Source organism: Lynx canadensis, chromosome D1 (assembly GCF_007474595.2).
Source record: "Lynx canadensis isolate LIC74 chromosome D1, mLynCan4.pri.v2, whole genome shotgun sequence".
Lineage (NCBI taxonomy): Eukaryota > Metazoa > Chordata > Mammalia > Carnivora > Felidae > Lynx > Lynx canadensis.
This window is the reverse complement of record NC_044312.2, coordinates 25,503,058-25,521,418: the sequence shown is the minus strand read 5'-3', so window position 1 is coordinate 25,521,418 and position 18,361 is coordinate 25,503,058. Positions and strand designations below refer to the sequence as shown.

The 18,361-nt window shown below is 46.6% G+C and overlaps 1 long non-coding RNA gene across 1 annotated transcript; it reads left to right on the top strand.

Annotated features, from left to right (window-relative positions):
• The first annotated feature begins 2,481 nt into the window (after nt 1-2,481).
• On the top strand, nt 2,482-10,249 carry LOC115524465. The gene is made up of 4 exons (XR_003972107.1): nt 2,482-2,633; nt 4,134-4,190; nt 6,888-7,062; nt 9,548-10,249. It is a non-coding gene; the product is annotated as an uncharacterized LOC115524465 (long non-coding RNA).
• Nucleotides 10,250-18,361: the final 8,112 nt, after the last annotated feature.

Below are 18,361 nucleotides of genomic sequence, written 5' to 3'. Positions count from 1 at the left end.
CGCCTGCTTTGAATTTGTTTCTCAGACTTCATCTACTCACAGATTGAAGGAAGATTTAGAGCCTCTGCTCGCCCTGCCCGCTCCCCACGCTCGTTCTTGCCTTAGCGCCAAGCGGGTTCAAAACGCTACGTGGGAGGCCGCGGCGGCGGGAGGGCCGGGGGGGGTGGCCGGCTGGCCCGGCTGGGGGAGGGTCTCTGCGCCCAGAGCCCGAGGCGCTCGGGGGGTCCCCAGACCACGCGGCGTCGACGAGGAAATCCCAAGGGAGTCCGAGGCCGACCAGAGAGCGCAGGCTGACAAGAGGTGGAGACCAGCCAGGTGCCGGGACTCTCACCCAGCGGCGGCGCCTAGACTGGGGCTTGGGGTGGGGGCGGGGGGTGGGCGGGGGGAGAGGGGAAGGGAGAATTTCATCCCCTCCAATCTCCGTCCTTCCTGCCTCCCGGCCGCCCCACACGGCATTTATTCTAAGTACTGACCTGTGTCCTCGCAGCCCCTCTGCAGGACCTGTTGGCCAGATGCTGCCCCTGGGCCGTGTGGTGGTGAACATTCTGGGGCTCTAAGCCTCCTTTGGTCTGGTGCGTGGTGTGCATGCTGGTGTCTCCTGCACCATGCAGCAGGGGCTGAACCAGCAGGGTAGGTGGTGAGGGAGTGAGTGTAAGGAGTAGGGCAGATTCGCTAAGGGGGGAAGTGGAGGACCCTGACCGTCTCGTGGGGCGGGCGAGGGACCTTCCGAGTTGTGCCCCTCGCACCGGGATCGACTGCGATTTGCATGGCACGGGACCAGGATTCCTCTTGGGTCTCCTGCGTGCTCCACCCAGTAGCTGCAAGTTGGGACGTCCAGGTTGAAAGCCTCGCTGGGGGGCCAGGCTCCTAGGTTTGAATTCTGGCTCCGCACTTACCAGCTCTGTAGGTTCGAGCAAGCTCCTTAACCTCTTTGTGCCTCAGTGCCTTCATCTGTACGGTGGTGTTATAATAGGACCTACCCCTGGCGGTCAGCACAGTTCTGTCCTTAGCTCCACCCCTTACAAGCTGCGTTCCGTTAACCTCTCAATACCTCGGTTTCTCATCTGCAAAATGGATTACCTCCTCGGGTTGGTATTAATATTAAAGGAGTTAGTATAAATGCAATGCTTAGGACAGGACCTGGCAAATGTAAGGGGTACCTTAATGGTACCACCATTATTCACTTACTGCATGTTATGGCCTTAAAGAGTCACTCGTGTTCCTTCGCTCCCTGCCCCTTGCTCTTTCCAGCCTCATCCCCACTCTAAGGGCTGTCCTGCGCATAACCCCGTGGGCACTCCGGGGGGTTCTCAGAGCCCAGATCGCTGTCGGGTGGACGGGGTGCCCTTGACTGCTGCGCCCGGCTCGGCTTCAGGCCCTGGGCCTGGGCGCCTGGGCTCTCAGTGTTTGTCAACAACCTCGGAGCCGGGTGCCTGACGCGCAATGGCAGGGGCTTGGCAGCCTGGGACTGTTTGTGCCCCTCTGGCAAATGGTCGATGTAGGGAGCCGGCGGAACAGACCCAAGATTGTCCCTGCCACGCAGACCTTTCGCCGCCGTCAATGCACCCCTTTGTGCAACAATACAAACTTTGTGGCTGCTGAAAAATCCATTTTTCCCCCTTGAAAAGAGCTCCTGCGGCGAGCGGCTCCTTTGGCTGCCCACAGCTCCTGGACTGCATCCTCTCTCCCTGCTCCCCACTCCAGACCGCTCCGCTCTCCTGAGCCGGTTTGCTTTCTCTCTGACTCCGGGCTCGGGTCAGTCTCCTGGGCTCCCACTTGCCCCTCTAGGCTTTGTCATCCCTGAGGTTTTGGATCCCCGGGTGTGTGCAGACCGGGGTGGAGGGGTGGCTGGGGGCGGGGGGGGGGGGGGGGGGCACTTGCTGTCTTTGGGGCCGGGCTGGAAGTGAGAACTCCCTAAGCTTCTGGAACTGGGCGTGGCGGGGGTGGGAGGGGTCACAGCCTGCCTAACCTCTCCGGAAAACTGGACTTAACGAACCCCGGCGCGCTTTAAAGCCTCCCGGTGTACGCCCTGCCACTTCCTGGGGGCCATCGGTCCAGCCATCTATTCATTGATTGTCGATACATGGAGTCACTTATTTTTCATTCATTCATCACAGATTAAACACCTCTTCTCCGCCAAGGCTCCGGGACCCGGCCTCCTTCAAGTGACTATAAAACTCCTTTAGACCTTGGGAAGGGGTGGGAGTCGGGACACGAGTACCTCGTGTCAACAAATTTCCCTTTAGAGAAATGGGAGGAGGGCTGGACGCTAAAGTGGCGCTCCCCCAGGGTCGCACCCCATCGAGGTGGCCACGGGCCGGCAGACTGACCCACACTGCGGTGGCATTCCCGGATGCCGGAGGGAGCTCAGCGTGGGCACGCAGGTGGGGGTGGGGACCTCAGGGGCGGAGTTTCAGGGAGAAGGGGGCGGGGCCGGGACCCGAGGGGTAGGTTTTCAGAACCGCGGTGGGCCCTTCCTCCTCCGACCTGGGACTCCGACTCGGGCTGGCCCCGGCTCGGGGCTGCTACCCGGAAGGAAGGAGGTCGCGCCTGGGTCCCAACCCCGGGCACCCTCAGCCCCGCCCCGCTGGCGCATTTTCATTTAAACGTGCAACCCAGATGTCCTGGCCTCGGTTTGTTTACATTCTTGGGAACTGTTGTGAGTGGGAAAAAAAGTTCTATATTCTGTCAAATGTAGCAGTCTGCTCTTTGGAGGGCGGGTGGGGCCAAGAGAGGTGGGCTTCAGGACAGACGGGGTGTCGAGCCGGTGGGAGAAGCGCGTCGCGTTCACACAGCCGCGTACACACGCCCAGAGGCTCATGTGCACGCTCCCCAGTACGCGCAGACCCTTACTTTGAAACCTGTTGTGCGCCAGCGGCGCGGGCGCAGGACCCACTGGGACCCGATGCTGGCTCGAGCAGGTCCCGCGACTGGCGTCTCGGCTTTCCCTGCCCAACCTCATCGCGCTCACCCACTTCCAGTCTCCCGATCAGTGCCTACCGAGAGCGTTCCTCCCCAGCCAAGGATTTCTGAGGGTCTGTACCACCCTACGGTGGTCGGGAACGCCCCAGGCTCCAGATCCACCCGCTGAACCCTCCACCCCTTTTCCCGGGGAAAGCCGGGAGCGACCACAGGCCCGGTGGCAGAGGGGCTGGGGGTCATTACCTGTTTAAAGACGCTGTCATGTCTTACCTTGACGTAAGACGACGTGTCGGGGACTGTCTGAAACATCCTCCGTTGGTGAGGAAGGGTCAGGAAGGCCCAAGAACCAACCTGGGTGGGAGAAACCTCAGTCACCCGAGAGTACAACATGGGTGAGACGGTGGCGGGTGAGGGGGGAGGTGGTTGGGGAAGGAGGCTGGATGGCTCTGATCGCCCAGGCCAGAAAGGGAGGATCCCCGTGGTCAGGTACTGGGAGCCAGTTCTGCGTCTCTGCCTCCCGACTTCAGGCTAAGGGATGGCGAAGGTTGAGAGCCGGCTCAAGACGACCTGTGGCTTTTCCTTGCAGTCCTGTAACCCTCCTCTATCCACAGATGAGACCACCCACCCCCACTCTGACCCCGGGCCTGGGTAGTTCCACACCTAGGGACACAGGGGCCTCTCTGAGCCGGAAGAGAGAACCCTGCCCTGGTAGGGGTAGGTCTCCCCACGAATGCAGCCCAAAGCCCCAGGGAGCAGATATTTCCAGAACTGCCAAGCTTGGGCCCTCAGGGCACAGATCTTCAGCCTGCCTCCCCAACCACCTCAGGACTCCACCAGTGGCCAGCTGCCTCCCCCCTCTTCCCTGCTAGTGGACCGCTTGGGGAGAACGACTGGCTGAAGGTCCTAGAGATCTAGGGAGGCCCTTTCCCCAGCCCCGGCTCCTTAAAAGAGTTTTGAGGGCAGAGACCAAGATAGTGAATGACACAGCCGCATTTCTAGTGGCGGGGGAGATGGTGTGTGAAGTCTGAATATTTGGGCTAGCGGGTGCAAAAACCACCCTAGATGCCAGGTGCCTCTGGGTGAGTCTCTCCCTGCCTTGCCAAGTCTGGCCCTCTTGCCTTCCTTCTCTTAAACCATCTTTAACGTGGCAGCCTGCAGCTTCTCCGGCAGCCAATGTGTTTCTGATAAAGCACTTTTCTCCCCACTAACAGATTCCAGCTTTTGGCTCCTGAAGCCACAACACACACGCACACGAGTTCAGGGACCAGGTATGTTCCTTTGGGCCCTTAAATACCTCTTCCCTGCCTCTGTCCTCTCCCCGGGAGTGTCCCCGATTTTCTTTGCAACTTGGAGTGAAATTTGCAAGGAAAGTGGGGGGGGTGGGAAGGAGAGAAAAGAAAGCCCCCCCCTCCAGAGAATGAGAGAAAGAAAGAGTCCCAGAAAGCCTCCCATTTCCCTTCTGCAGCTGGAGCAGGGAGAGGCGCCACCACCCTAAGTCCCCTCAGAGATCCCCCCTACATGAACACTCACCTTAGACACCCTCGTCTGTCTGGCCAGCGGCAGCCGAACTCCTGAAACTCCAGGATGTCTGAGCTCTGAGTGCTAATTCTCTGCTACCAGAGCCCCCGAGATCCTTGGTGGTGCCGAATTAAACCTGCAGGCTGCCCGGAGTCAAGCTGCACCTTTCTTTGCAGTGTATCCAGACCGCCAGCCTGGGTCCCAGCAGGAGCTGGGGGGCCCGCAGGAACCGCTGAGCTCCTCTGTCTGTGCGCCCTGCCGCTTTCCTCTCTGCCGCCTCTCTCTGGCTCTCTTCGTCCCACTCCCCCTTCCTCTCTCTTTTCCCGTCTTTTAATTTGATTTCCGTTTTCTTATCAATATTTCAACTGCTGTCTGATGAATTGTTCTAATAGACAGCCACCCGTGTGCCCCTAGCTGCTTTTCCAGAAACCTCCGGGTGTTGCTAGGAAATGTCAAGGAACACTAGAAACCACACACATATCGCAAACGTAAAGCCAAGAGGAGACGTAGGGACCCAGGCCTCCTTTCATTTGATTATTTACTTTTTAAATGATCGCTATGCAAATAATTATTCCTAAGACTTACATAGTATGAATGAGGTCCTCTTTGATTTTTCAAGCCCTGAAGTTTGGCTTACTTAAAGGTTACCTTTCCCTTTATGTGGACCTCCCCTGAATACATCTTTTTCTGATCCACATTTTCCAGGCAGCATCTATAAGAGCAAGGTGATTTGCAAATGTCAGGGAAACAACCCTATTATGGACTTTTAATTTCAAAACCACAACATTTAACAACACCCTCGCTAAGGAGGCATTTCTGGGTCCTCGAATTTGTGTTGTGTTTTTCTTTTCTTTCTTTCTTTTTTTTTTTTTTTAATTTTGGAATGTTGCTCATTGCTTCACTCTAAGACGTGGCCTTGAATGGGGCTCCGATTGCCGAGTCTGTGCTCACATTCACTCTTTTAGTTGCCCAATCCAGGGCCATTCTCCGCAAAACAGCCCGGGCCTCGGCCTCGAGAGGAGTTGCCAGTGTTTCTCCCTCTCTGGCGGGTGGTTTTCACACCCTGGAGCTGCTTCTGAGGCTCCAGTAACCAGGAGCTTCAGCACCAGCTCCCCACCCCCGCAGAACGCTTGGCAAAGACCAGAGCAGGTGAACTTGGGAGGGAGAAGCAGGGGGGGGGGCGGTGACAGGTAAAGGTAGAGAGTGTGTCAGTTTGTAAGAGCAAAACCACAGCTTTGTGTACCTCCCAGAATTAGCCTCAGTTGCTCAAGCTTTGTTCTTTCTAGGGTGCCTAGACCCCTGACTGTTTTGGTTCTGGACACTGAGAGAATTAATTCAGTACCTGTTCCCTTTTCTCTGCCTCCCCACTCCCTACCCCTCAACTGGCTCTGGAAATTTCTGACCAAGAGCAATTGCTAGGATTCCATTTCTGGAGAAAGCACACTTATCACCCAGATCTCCCCACGTGGGGGGTATGAAGACTGGCGGCAGGGTTATTCATTATTTCCTTCTCAACAATATCCCGATTTTTCTCTCTGTCCCTCCCCCAAAGCTCAACATATTGAAACATTTTGCTGCTTACTAGGAGCAGCCCGGAGAGCTATGAGGTGAAAGGCCAGCCTGGGACCGTGACTGGGGCTGCCTGGGCTGGGGGCTGATGGCCAGGCTGCCCCCTCCCAGCACATTCCTGACCATTGCTTAGGAAAACAAGACAGGCTTGCGGAGGGGAGGGGACTGAAGTACAAGAACCGGTGCCCCCAGAATTTTGTTCCTGGGATTCTTGGAGAGATCCTCTTGCCTCCCAAAGGGAGCAAACACTATTCCAAGCAACCACAAATAAAACAGAAGGTGCTCCTGCATCCTGTACCGATGTCATGCATTTTAAACAGAGGTTCTTTTCAGGGAAGTTGGAAATTTGAAAATGAGGGCTTCAGCTATATTAGAGGAGGTGAGCACTAAACAAATTGTCTAATTAATACCTCACCATCCAGATTAAGTTTTTCCAGCCTTGGTCTTTTGTCATTTTCTTTTCACCTCCCTAGTCTCCTTTCTTTTCTTGGAGGGGACTTGTAAGAGATCACTTGAGTACTTTCTCCAGATTTCACAGTTGTTATCACAGATTTTAAATTCTTCCTTCTTTATGTGTCACAGGTGCTATCACGTCCTTATTTGTAGACCTATCTATCTGAGGTTTGCCTCTCTTCACTCGATTGTAAGCTTCCTGAAGGCAAGCATTGAGTTTGTTTTGTTCATTGCAGGATACCAGTGTCCACACTGAAATGGACAGGCAGAGAAGTGGGACAATTTCTTAACCACATGTCTTCTTTCTGAACAATAAGGAGAGAGGGGAGAAGGAAACATACAAAACAAAACCATCCTGTTGTTATTAAGGGCAAACTGACAGGGACAGTTCCCCTGAGTATACTAATTCATTTTCTGCTTTGCAGGGTTGCATGAAATCAGTGCTCATGTGTTGGCTTCCTCTTTACATACACGGTTTAACCAGGAATCCTGAGGTCATCCCTCTGCCCAAGTACCATGGGTATGGTCAGCTGATGGGGGTGTCCTCCCCTAGTTTGGTACCCAACTCTTCAGGTTGTGTGTGTGGACACACACACTCAGGTATGTGTCCTATTTCTTCCTCTTCCTATAATTTTAAGAGCCAGAATGGGCATTCACTCCAAGGATCATGCATATAATAAAATCTTGGTGGTCCTGGGAAAAACAGATGAGCTGATCTGGATTCCCTTCCAACTGGGGTTTCAGAGCTGGACATAGACCTGGAAGCCTGCCGTGTTTGTGTACGTGAGGGGGGGGTAGGGTGGGTTAAGGATGCCGAATGGGAGAAGTGCCTGCAGCCCCAACCACCCGTCTGGGAATAGGGAGGTGGGGTACGATTAGAACCCTGGCTATCTCATCCTCTGGGAAGATACAGCCAACTCCCTTTGTCACCTGGAGCCTTCAATTTGCCAGAAGAAAATTGCTGAAATTGGTAACAGCTGCCATAAGGAGGAGCCTAAGAGAGGAGAGAATGAAGGAAAAGGGGCAGGAAGACTCATTAAAGCCAGCTTATCCCTCTAACTGCTTCCAAAGGGAAAGGGTTGTGTGTGTGTGGGGGGGGGTGGTTTGCTCCATAGTTATTGCTGCCTCACCAGCTCATACCAGGCTGCTTCCTTGGGTCATAGATTTGTAATCCAGAGCCTGGTCATTAGCAAGTGACCCTGGTACAGAGTTTAGGAGGGTGGGAGATTGGAATCCAAGAAACGCTCCCAGCAGGGGAAGGGGGGGCACTTTATCTGGGTGGTGCCACCATGGGTTCTATGCCAATTAGTACTCAGCTTCCTTATTTGGCTAATGAGAGAGCTACTATTAGATCATCATGAGATGCCTTCCGATTAGAGTATGCTATAATTCTGTGAGAGTGTTTAACCTGGGAAAGGATGTGAATCAAAGGCAAATTAATGGTCTAGGGTTAGACAGAAACTTTGGGTTCCAGTTTTAACTCTGCTCCTGATGAGTAGTGTTATAAACTGAATTGTGTCCCCCCTGAAATGTATACTCAAAAGCCCTTACCACCAGTAATTCAGACTGTGAATGCATTTGGAGATAGAGCCTCTAAAGAGGTAAATAAGGTACAATGGATGGACCCTAACCCGATAGGACTGGGGTCCTTATAAAGAGATTGGTATGCAGAAATGTGGAACACAGAAGAAAGACCATGTGTGGGCACAGTGAGAAGGCCACCAATGGCAAACCGAGGAGAGAAACTTCAGGAGAAAACACACCTGCTGGCACCTTGATCTTGGACTTCCAATCTCCAGAACAGTGAGGAAATAGATTTCTGTTGTTTAAGGCACTAATACTTTGGTATTTTATTATGGCAGCCCTAGCGAACTAGAACCATGATTTGGTTTCTCCAAGCAAGTAAAAGAATTGACAGGGTTGAAACACTTTACTCAACTCTTCTGGAACCATTGTGATGATAAATATCTATTTATTGCATATCCACAGTGTTTCTGGCCATGTGTAGCCTTGTGTGTAAAGCAATATTCTGGTCTTTGTGGTTCTTTCCACCTCCCCTCCCCACCCCCCAAAATGGCTTAAACCTCATTGAGTTTCAATGTCCTCTATATTTTCTATTCCTTTCGCTCTTAATGACGGGAAGGAAGGAAGTTGCTTCCTGCTCCTCTAGCAAGCAATTTCAGATTTTAAAGGGTAGCCAACGAGATGTCACGCTCCTTATCTCTCATTATTTGTGTCCTCTTATAGCCCTTGCCAGGCTGCGAACCTAGACTGAGCTCCTGGAAATTACAAGGAGAAAGAAGTGGGAAATCTGCTCAGGGAGATAAGTCCAGGAAATGGAGGCAGTGAGTAGAACAGGGTCCCCTGAGAAGAGCTGGCCGACGGGGGCACTTTGGATTTTGAGATGTGTGTGAGCTGGTCAGGCCTTTGATTCCTATCATATACCAACACACACACGCACACACACACGCTGCCATTCACACGTACTCTCAGTGTAAAAGGGGATCTTGGAATGGGGGAACATGGGGTGCAAAATAAAGAGCATTCAGAGCAAGGACGGAGAACCAATGGATTGAGAGATCAGTGACCCGAATGGGTGCAAGAGGAAGGACTTCTCCCAGGCTGACAGATTCATCCCTCACCTCTAGCTGCAGATTAGACATATATAAAGCTTCCCAGGACTGCAGATGAAGAGATGAGGTCACTGGAGAATGGATGAGACCAAGCATTAAAGCAAAGAGGAGCCCTAAGACCAAAGACTTTTATATACATTATATTCTTTCCCTCAGGTCCCTTAGCAAGTTTCTCTCCTCCTTAAGTTATCTCTTCATGAATGTCAATTAGTTAATTTGATTTTATTAGCTAACCCTGAGCCCTGCTCTAGCTTAAATTCTTATAATTCTAAAGAGCCTATTCCTAGTCTCATCTATGGTTATACGTATTTTGTAGGTTATTGGGAGACATTCTTTGTCCTGTTCCTGTTGAAAGAACTGTGGTATTCATCCTTCATAATAACTCTAGTAAGGTTTCCGTGTGGCTTCAGTGTCTTCTGATTGAATGGAATAATTCATTCATTCATTTGCAGGGGAAGGGTCATGAGAAGGACCTGAGTGATATCACTGAGAAGGCAAAGGTTTGCAAGGACTGTATTATCTTTGCTCTGTCGACTTGGACTTAACCCTATAAAAAGAGGAAAGAGAACAGAATTAATGAAAGCATCGAGTTCGGGGTCATGTGTAGAAGGAGTCACCACCACAGTTTAAGGAGAATGAATCGGTGACTTTAAAGGCTTCCAGGCATAATTGGATGGAGTGGGACAGTCAGTGTGTCCGCTGTAACTCTGAAGTGGACGATGATTGTCTTAGCTGAAAACGAAACGAACCCTTTGGGACGCTGTTGAGAAAAATGCCAAAGAAGAAAAAGTGTGCCCACTCTGGCCACCGAAGACACTAGAGCAATGCCGTCTGAAATACAGATGCCATTTTCATTCTTCCCTTCTTGCCTTCAGAGCCCCAATTTACAGAAGAAAAAAGAAAAAAAAAACCTTAGACAAAAGTCGAGCAGGGCCAATACTAGTTACTTTTGGCACAAAGGTCTTGCGGTATGTTTTTTAATGGAGGGGGTGGGAGTGGGGTGAGGTGTGGGAGGTATTTGAGTGAGGAGAGAGATCAATAATATCTCTGATACTAACGTCTAAGGATAATCGTTTGAGAATTGAGATGCTTTTGACCAAGTACTTCCAACCTCTAGACGGAAAAGACGCTGTGTAAATACTTGTCTGATCAAATACTGGTCTGATGTGTCATTATTGTTTTTTTCAGTGACCCTCAACTTTGATAGATGGGGACAGTGGGGTCCTGGAGAGAGCATGGTCACTTAGCGTTACTTAGATGCACGTCACAGCCGAACACAAAACAATGTCCCCCACTTAACACAATAAACACTGGGGACTCACTGCCTTGTGAGTTCCTCTGAGGGAACCTGCTTTCCCTAGATAAGAGATCAAAAGTAGAGGGTATATTTTCGTTTTCTGGGTGTCTGTCTTTAAATCAGGCTTAGTGAAGCAAGGTGTCTCCTAGATTTTTGGTTGAGGGCAAGGGGACACAGGTTTTTTCCAAATCTTATTTTCTCTTTTTAAAAGGTCAGATTTGTGAGTGACACAGGGGTGAACTGAGCAACTGTGAAATTCTCATTGCTTCAGAGTGACTGGGTATTGTGGAAATGGAAAGAATAGGAAATTATATTTCACACTCCATGAAGCCTTCTTGCTGCTTCTTCTGGTGATGGTTTTGGTCCCATCTTATAAAAATGGACTAGAATGGGAGGGGCAGGATAAAGCGGATCTTGAAGAAATAGGTAAGTGTGGAATGCCCCACTCCAATCTTCCCTACTGCCTTCTCCACGTTCTGACTCAAAGGTGGGTTGGCCTGTGTGGCTACCAGAGCGCATGCGACTTCAAATTGAGCTAGTTCTGCGTGTCCTTTATTAACTCAGCTAGCCACTCAGCTAGCTAGCTGTTTTGTCCTTTTGAGATCCCTATATCCTTTTCATTCTGCTCAACGCTTTATATAAGCGCACTGGCAGTAAAAAATTAGAGCCAGGGAAGAGGGTTCCCGCTGAAAATTTTATGGATCAGCTGAGACAAGGGTCAAATGGCTACCAGGACTTCAGCTACTAGCTTGGGAAACCAGTTATTCCAATTTTTTTTAACTGAACCCCTAGATGATTCTCTTCAAGTTCACTCAGGGTAGACCTTTAGCAAGTTTTCTGAAATGGTTTCCCTGTAAGGGCTGACAAGGGGGGATGGTCAAATTTTTCAGCTGGGGAGGCTTTTCGATTTGGAACCAAACTGAATTTTGGCTTGCGTTTCTAGAAAAGAAACTGGTTATGGCTGTGGGGCCCAGAACCCCGAGAGATGATAAGCATTTGCAATCTTGAGTGCTTATCTCCTCCTGTATCTGGCCTTCTTGCATTTATAAAGTAAATCGGGAAATCTCACTACAACAGGCTTTCCTGTGAGGAGGCTGGCATTTCCTGCCTGCCCCACTGGGGACAGGAATGGAGGGAACACACTGCTGATGTTCAGGTTTTCCCATTTCAGCCCTGCAGCTGCTGCGGGGGTTGGGGTGGGGGGTGGGGGGGGGGAAGAGGGCACCCACCCAGAGATCAGCAATGGTGTGAATTCGAGCTAAGGAGGTCATTGTTTTCCTGATACACTTTTCATACAACCTTCTTACACATAAAATAAGAAAAGAAACACCCATTGTTACTTATTTGAACACACACACACATGCCCAGGTACATATTCTGCGTATGTGTGTTGCATGGATACCCAGCTGTCTTGCTTTGATGAAATTGATATATATATTGTCATATACTTCTGACAAACTGCCATTAAATTGGTTATCTTAAAATATAACCATTTGCATTTTGTTGCACCAGGGAAATATTCATGTAAATTCCATGGTGTGACATCTTAAGGGGCACCTGGGTGGCTCAGTCCGTTAAATGCTCAACTTCAGCTTGGGTCATGATCTGGCAGTCCGTGAGTTTGAGCCCCGTGTCGGGCTCTGTGCTGACAGCTCAGAGCCTGGAGCCTGCTTCAGATTCTGTGTCTCCCTCTCTCTCTACCCTTCCCCCACTCATGCTTTGTCTCTCTCTCTCTGTCTCTCATAAATGAATACATGTTAGAAAAAAATTTTTTTTAAGTTTGTAAACAAATAATGCTTTTGTAAAGAGAAGTACCTCTCCTCATTTCTTGCACTTATCTTTAGGGTAAATTTTGTTCCTTTTCTGATATATGTGCTATTGAAAAGATCACTTGTATTAATAAAAAAATTTCACCTATTGCTTCTATCAAAGATGTGAATGTATGTAGAAAATCTATTATAGTATTTATATCACAAATTTTACATAGCACTTACAGTCATGTGTGATTGGACAAACCCTAGAGAAATTCACACTCAATTTCTGAGATGAAGAAACAGAATCTGAAATAGAAATTACTTCTTTTTTCATGGCAACATTTAAATATGTTATTTCATTAAGCAACATGATTATTGTTAGCACCATCTTTTACATGGTGAAATTGAATCATACGTGAGAAACCTGAATCTCTTAGAATCATTAATATATTACTTAAGTAATGTGTTTTAGACATTATCTATAATTATGTAAGTAATTTGTCAAACTTTGCAGGGGGAGTCACAGGGCCTGGCTAGAACTCAAGTCTTTTCACTTCTTTTTTTTTAAGTTTATTTTTTATTTATTTTGAGAGAGAGAGAGAGAGAAAGAGAGAGAGAGAGAGAGAGAGAGAGAGAGAATACCAAGCAGGCTCCATATTGTCAGCACAGAGCTGGGTGTGGGGCTCGAGCTCATGAACTGGGACATCATGACCTGAGCTGAAATCAAGAGTCTGATGCTTTAACCAACTGAGCCACTCAATTGCCCCAACTGAGGCCTTTTCACTTGTACTCTTCTATTGCCTTGTTGAATTTCTATGAACGTGGTACATGAAATTGACAAACTTTCCATCTCCTTTAAGTGGTGGTGGGGTTGCTCACCATCAATGACAATTCACTGATTTCAGAACTCCCTTCTCTCTTCTTCCATGGTTAGAACACCTAGTGTTGCTTTCTGTTTCCTTTCCCTTTATCCCAGGAGGAAGGGTTGCAAAGATAAGAAAGATAGCTCATATATACTCTTCACCTACTTTTTCTCATGTTCCCATATTACATAACCATGGTGCCATTCATTATCAAAGCTTAGCATTTGTTCAATACTATTAAATAAACTTCAAACTATTCAGATTTCATCAGTTTTCCTGCAGTGTTCTTATTCAGTTCGTGGGTCCAGTCCAGGACCCCATGTTGTACTTTATTGTCAAGTGTCCTTAACCTCCTTATATCTGTAGTAGTTCTTTGGTCTTTCCTTCTGTTGCATGACTTTGACACTTTTGAAGAGCTTTGGTGAGGTATTATGTAGAATGCCTCTAATCTGGGTTTGTCTGAAGTCTTACTATGATTAGATAGAGTTATGTATTTTGGGGAAGAATACATAGGAAGAATGAGCCTTTTATAGCACATCATCCTGGAGGGTCCATGAAATTGATGTCTTATTACTGGTGATGTTGACCTTAAGCACTTGGTCAAAGTGGTATTGGCCAGGGTACTCCACTACAAAGTTACATATTTTTTCCCTTCACAATTAACAAGAATTAGGAGGGAGGTACTTTGTCATTAACAAGTATTTGGTGGGGGGGGGGCGAGGGAATACTTGGAGTACCATGCAAATATCCTGTTTTTCCTTACCCTTTTGCTCACTAATTTTAGCATCCATTGGTGGATTTCATCTTAAGCAATAATTACTGTGGTGTTCTAATGATGACTTCACTCATTCCTTCTACATTTATTAATTGGAATTCTTTTTAAAAAAGAATTGTCGGGGCGCCTGGGTGGCGCAGTCGGTTAAGCGTCCGACTTCAGCCAGGTACCGATCTCGAGGTCCGTGAGTTCGAGCCCGCGTCGGCTCTGGGCTGATGGCTCAGAGCCTGGAGCCTGTTTCCGATTCTGTGTCTCCCTCTCTCTCTGCCCCTCCCCCGTTCATGCTCTGTCTCTCTCTGTCCCAAAAAAATAAATAAACGTTGAAAAAAAAAATTAAAAAAAAAAAAAAAAAAAGAATTGTCCCTTCTCCTTTCTCTCTCCATTTCTTTTCATTTCCTTCCTCCATCCCATCCTCCTTCCTTCCTTCCTTCCTTCCTCCTTTCATCAGTATGAACTTATGGATTTGTTTTATTATTTGGATTGCCATCTATCACTACAATTTATTTTGTTGCTCCAATTTCAGATTGCTTCACTTGGGCCATTGGGAGCTCTTTCTGAATTTTTTCCTTTAGCATCTCCTTATTTTCTGGCACCACGCAGTGCTTCAGGATTATCTTATATTTTCCCTGCCCCAGGCCTGCAATCATTTGCTTCTCCAAGGATCCCTGGTTCCTTGGATTGAGAATGGTATTTAGAAACCAAGATTAGGGGTTTAGTTGTGCTACTTGCTACTAGGGGTTACAGCCTTAGTCCCTCTCAGCAGACAGAACAAGGAAATATGTCCTAAATATACACACATATCTAGATTCCTTTCTGTATCTCTCTAGTCTGCTAGCGCTGCCATAATGGAATGCCACAGAAGGAGTGGCTTCAATACAGAAATTTATTTCTCACAGTTCTGGAGGCTGGAAGTGCAGGATTAAGGTGTTGACTGAGTTGGTTTCTTCTGAGGCTTCTCACCTTGACTTGCAGCTGTCCAAGTCTTTCTCTATCTTCCTATAAGGACATCAATCATCTTGGATTAGGGCCCCAGTCTTAAGATTCATTTAACTTCAGTTATGTCCTCAAAGGCCTTTCTCCAAATATAGTCACACTGTGGGTTAGGACTTCAGTCTATGAATTATTTGGTGCATAGCAATCTGTATATATATTTTAAAACGAGCTAATGCTGATACCGCCAGCCTAGTGCTATATGGCTCATTTTGGAATTTCCTCTTTGCTTACGTGTAATTTCTGTCTGCAGCAGTGAGGAATCTGGCACTTACTATCTACAATATATTTATTTATTTGTTCAACTGTAGCATACCTATGAAGCCCTTCCAGAATGGCTAACCCATGCCCTTGGGAGAAACAGATTCACCCAACTAAAGTGTAGCAGTTTGGTTCTTTTTATATATGGTCCTTTTTATGTTTAGCTTTACAGTGTTTGGTCAACACACTGTTTCCCAAAGTTACTAGGTCCCCTTTCTTACTCAACCTTTTGGTGTGGTTATGTCAGCCACTTACAATGCAGTTGGGTTCAGTTGTCATGGAATGAATTCCATCTGGGGTTCTCCTAAAATTGGGGTTGAGTTTTTCAATTTCCATACAGTAAAACTCACTGTTCTGTATCGCATCAGTGCAGAACTATACTACTGTTTCACCACCCCCCAAATTCTTTTGTGCAGCCCTTTCTCCCACCCCCAATCCCTGACAAGCACTGGGATTTGCTTTTCATCCCCAGAGTTTTGCCTGTTTCATAATATGAACTCATACAATATGTAAACTTTGGGTCTAGCTTCTTTCACTTGCAAAGTATATTTAAGATTTATTTATGTTGGTGTATGAATTAGTAATGCGTACTCTTCATGCTGAGTAGTATTCCACTGTTGCGTAGTACTCGCTGAATGGAGGTACCACATTTTAGTGATCCATTCACCCACTGAAGGACATCTACGCCATTTCCAGTTGGGGTGAATATAAATAAAGCTATAAGTACTTGTATGCAGGTTTTTGGTTGTATGTAAGTTTTCAATTTGCTTGGGCAAATATCTAGGAGTGGGATTTCTGGCTTTATACTAAATGAACATCTAACTTTATAAGGAACTGCCAAACTATCTTTCCAAGTGGTTGTGCCATTTTGTATTCCTATCAGTAGGTTTGAGAGCTCCGTTTGCTTTTAATACTTCTGAGCATTTGGTTGTAATTTGCACTTCCCTAATGACTAACCATTCTGAGTATCTTTTCATGTGTGTGCTTGCATCTAAACATCTTCCTTGGTGAAGTGTGTTTTCATGTCTTTTGTCCAGGATTTTATTGCTAGTTCTTGTTGAGTTTTGAGAGTTCTTCATATACTCTGGAAACACAGCTTTTATCACATTTATGTTTGAAAATATTCTCATTCATTCTGTGGCTTGTCTTGTGATTCTCTTAACAATGTCTTTCTCGGGGCACCTGGGTGGCTCAGTCGGTTAAGCGTCTGACTTCAGCTCAGGTCATGATCTCACGGTTCATGGGTTCAAGCCCCACATTGGGCTCTGTGCTGACAGCTCAGAGGCTGGAGCCTGCTTCGGATTCTGCGTCTCCATTTCTCTCTGACCCTCCCCTGTTCACGCTCTGTCTCTCTCTGTCTCAAAAATAATAAACGTTAAAAAAAAAACCAAAAAACAATGTCTTTCTCTGAGCAAGTTTTAAGTTTTGATAAAGTCTAGTTTATATTTTTTCTTGTATGAATCTTGTTTCGGTTGTCATATCTAAAACCTCTTTGCCATACCTAAAGTCGCATTATTTTCCTGTGTTTTCTGCTAGAAGTTGGATAGCTTTAAGTTTTATGTTGGAGCCTATTATGTATTTTGAATTAATTTTTATATAAGTTGTAAGATATTTGTAGTGGTTCACTATTTAATTACTTAATATTTTCCATATAGACATCTGAATGCTCAGCACTATTTGTTGAAAGGACTATCTTTTCTTGATTGAATTGCCTTGGTACCTGTTCCAAAAATCAAGTAACTGTATTTGTGTGGGTGTATTCGTGAGTATTCCATTCCGTTCCATTGATCTATGTCTAACCTTTTGCCAATACCACATTGCTTTGATTATGGTAGCTTTGTAGTGAGTCTTGCAATCATAGTGTGTATGGATGTCATGAATCTTGTGACTTGATTCTTTTGCAGGATTGTTTTGGCTATTCTAGTACCTTTGTCTTTCCATATAAATTTTAGAATCATCTTGATAGCTCAACAGGACTGCTGGGGTTGTGTTTGGGATTGTGATGAACCTATAGTAAAACCAAGGGAACTGACATTTAACAATATGAAGAAACATAAAATGTGAGTGCATCTTCTAAAGAATTTATATATGTAACACTGGTGTTTATTGTTGCATCTGAACTTATTGTACGAACTTTTGCTCAACTTCGTCACTAGTGCCTAAAATGAGCCACAAGTATCAATATTTAACCTTACATAAATGGTTCAGTGCAGGGACATGAAATGTAAACATACATTTACCCTTGATTATTAAGGGATAAAGGGTAATGATTCTCCAGAATGAGGTGTGAATCATCATGCAATGCTTTACATACACCATGACTTATTTGTGCCTATATTTTGATTATATTTACAATTAAAAAGAATTGTTTCCTTTTTTATCTATAGGAGAACTCCTGAAAAAATATGTAGAAATTTGCGTATTATTAAGGGCTCGGAAAATTGATTAACAGGGCTATCAAGACTAAATTCACAACTACGTGTTCTATTAAATGTCCACCACGAGCAGTACTATGAAGGAATGTAGTATGGTGGGTAAGATCCAGCTTTGGGTCAAATAGACCTATGTTTGGGCGCCTGGGTGGCGCAGTCGGTTACGCGTCCGACTTCAGCCAGGTCACGATCTCACGGTCCGGGAGTTCGAGCCCCGCGTCAGGCTCTGGACTGATGGCTCAGAGCCTGGAGCCTGTTTCCGATTCTGTGTCTCCCTCTCTCTCTGCCCCTCCCCTGTTCATGCTCTGTCTCTCTCTGTCCCCAAAAAATAAATAAACGTTGAAAAAAAAATTAAAAAAAAATAGACCTATGTTTGTGTAATGGCCCCTCATTAACAAAGGGTTCTAACAGGCTAAAAAATTTCAAATAAAGAGTAAGTTATTTCATGTATTAAAGTACTTAGCCCAATGCCTGGAACTTGATGCTCGATAAGTATTAGCTATATGAATAAACAGCTTTTTATCTTAGATGTTTCAAATATTTGTTATTGTCATTGATGAAATTTGGTTATACCAACTCTAAAGAATTCAGTAGCTACAGTTGCTAAAGTGCATCTATTCTGAAATGTAGTCACATCCCCAGAAAAACTCTTAATTAGAAAAGAAAATCACGGAATTGTTTCCATTGAAATCAGTCTACATATAAGGGGGGTATTCAAAAATTGTTTTTCAGAAAAACCAAAAGTATAAGTGACTGAATGCTGACTGATTTTTGAACAGAGCTAGGAAGCTTGATAATTGAATTGCATTCAATTGACTAATTATTAAAGTCAGAAAGCTCTCTTTATTTATTGTCACACACACACACACACACACACACATTGTGGTAGGTTGA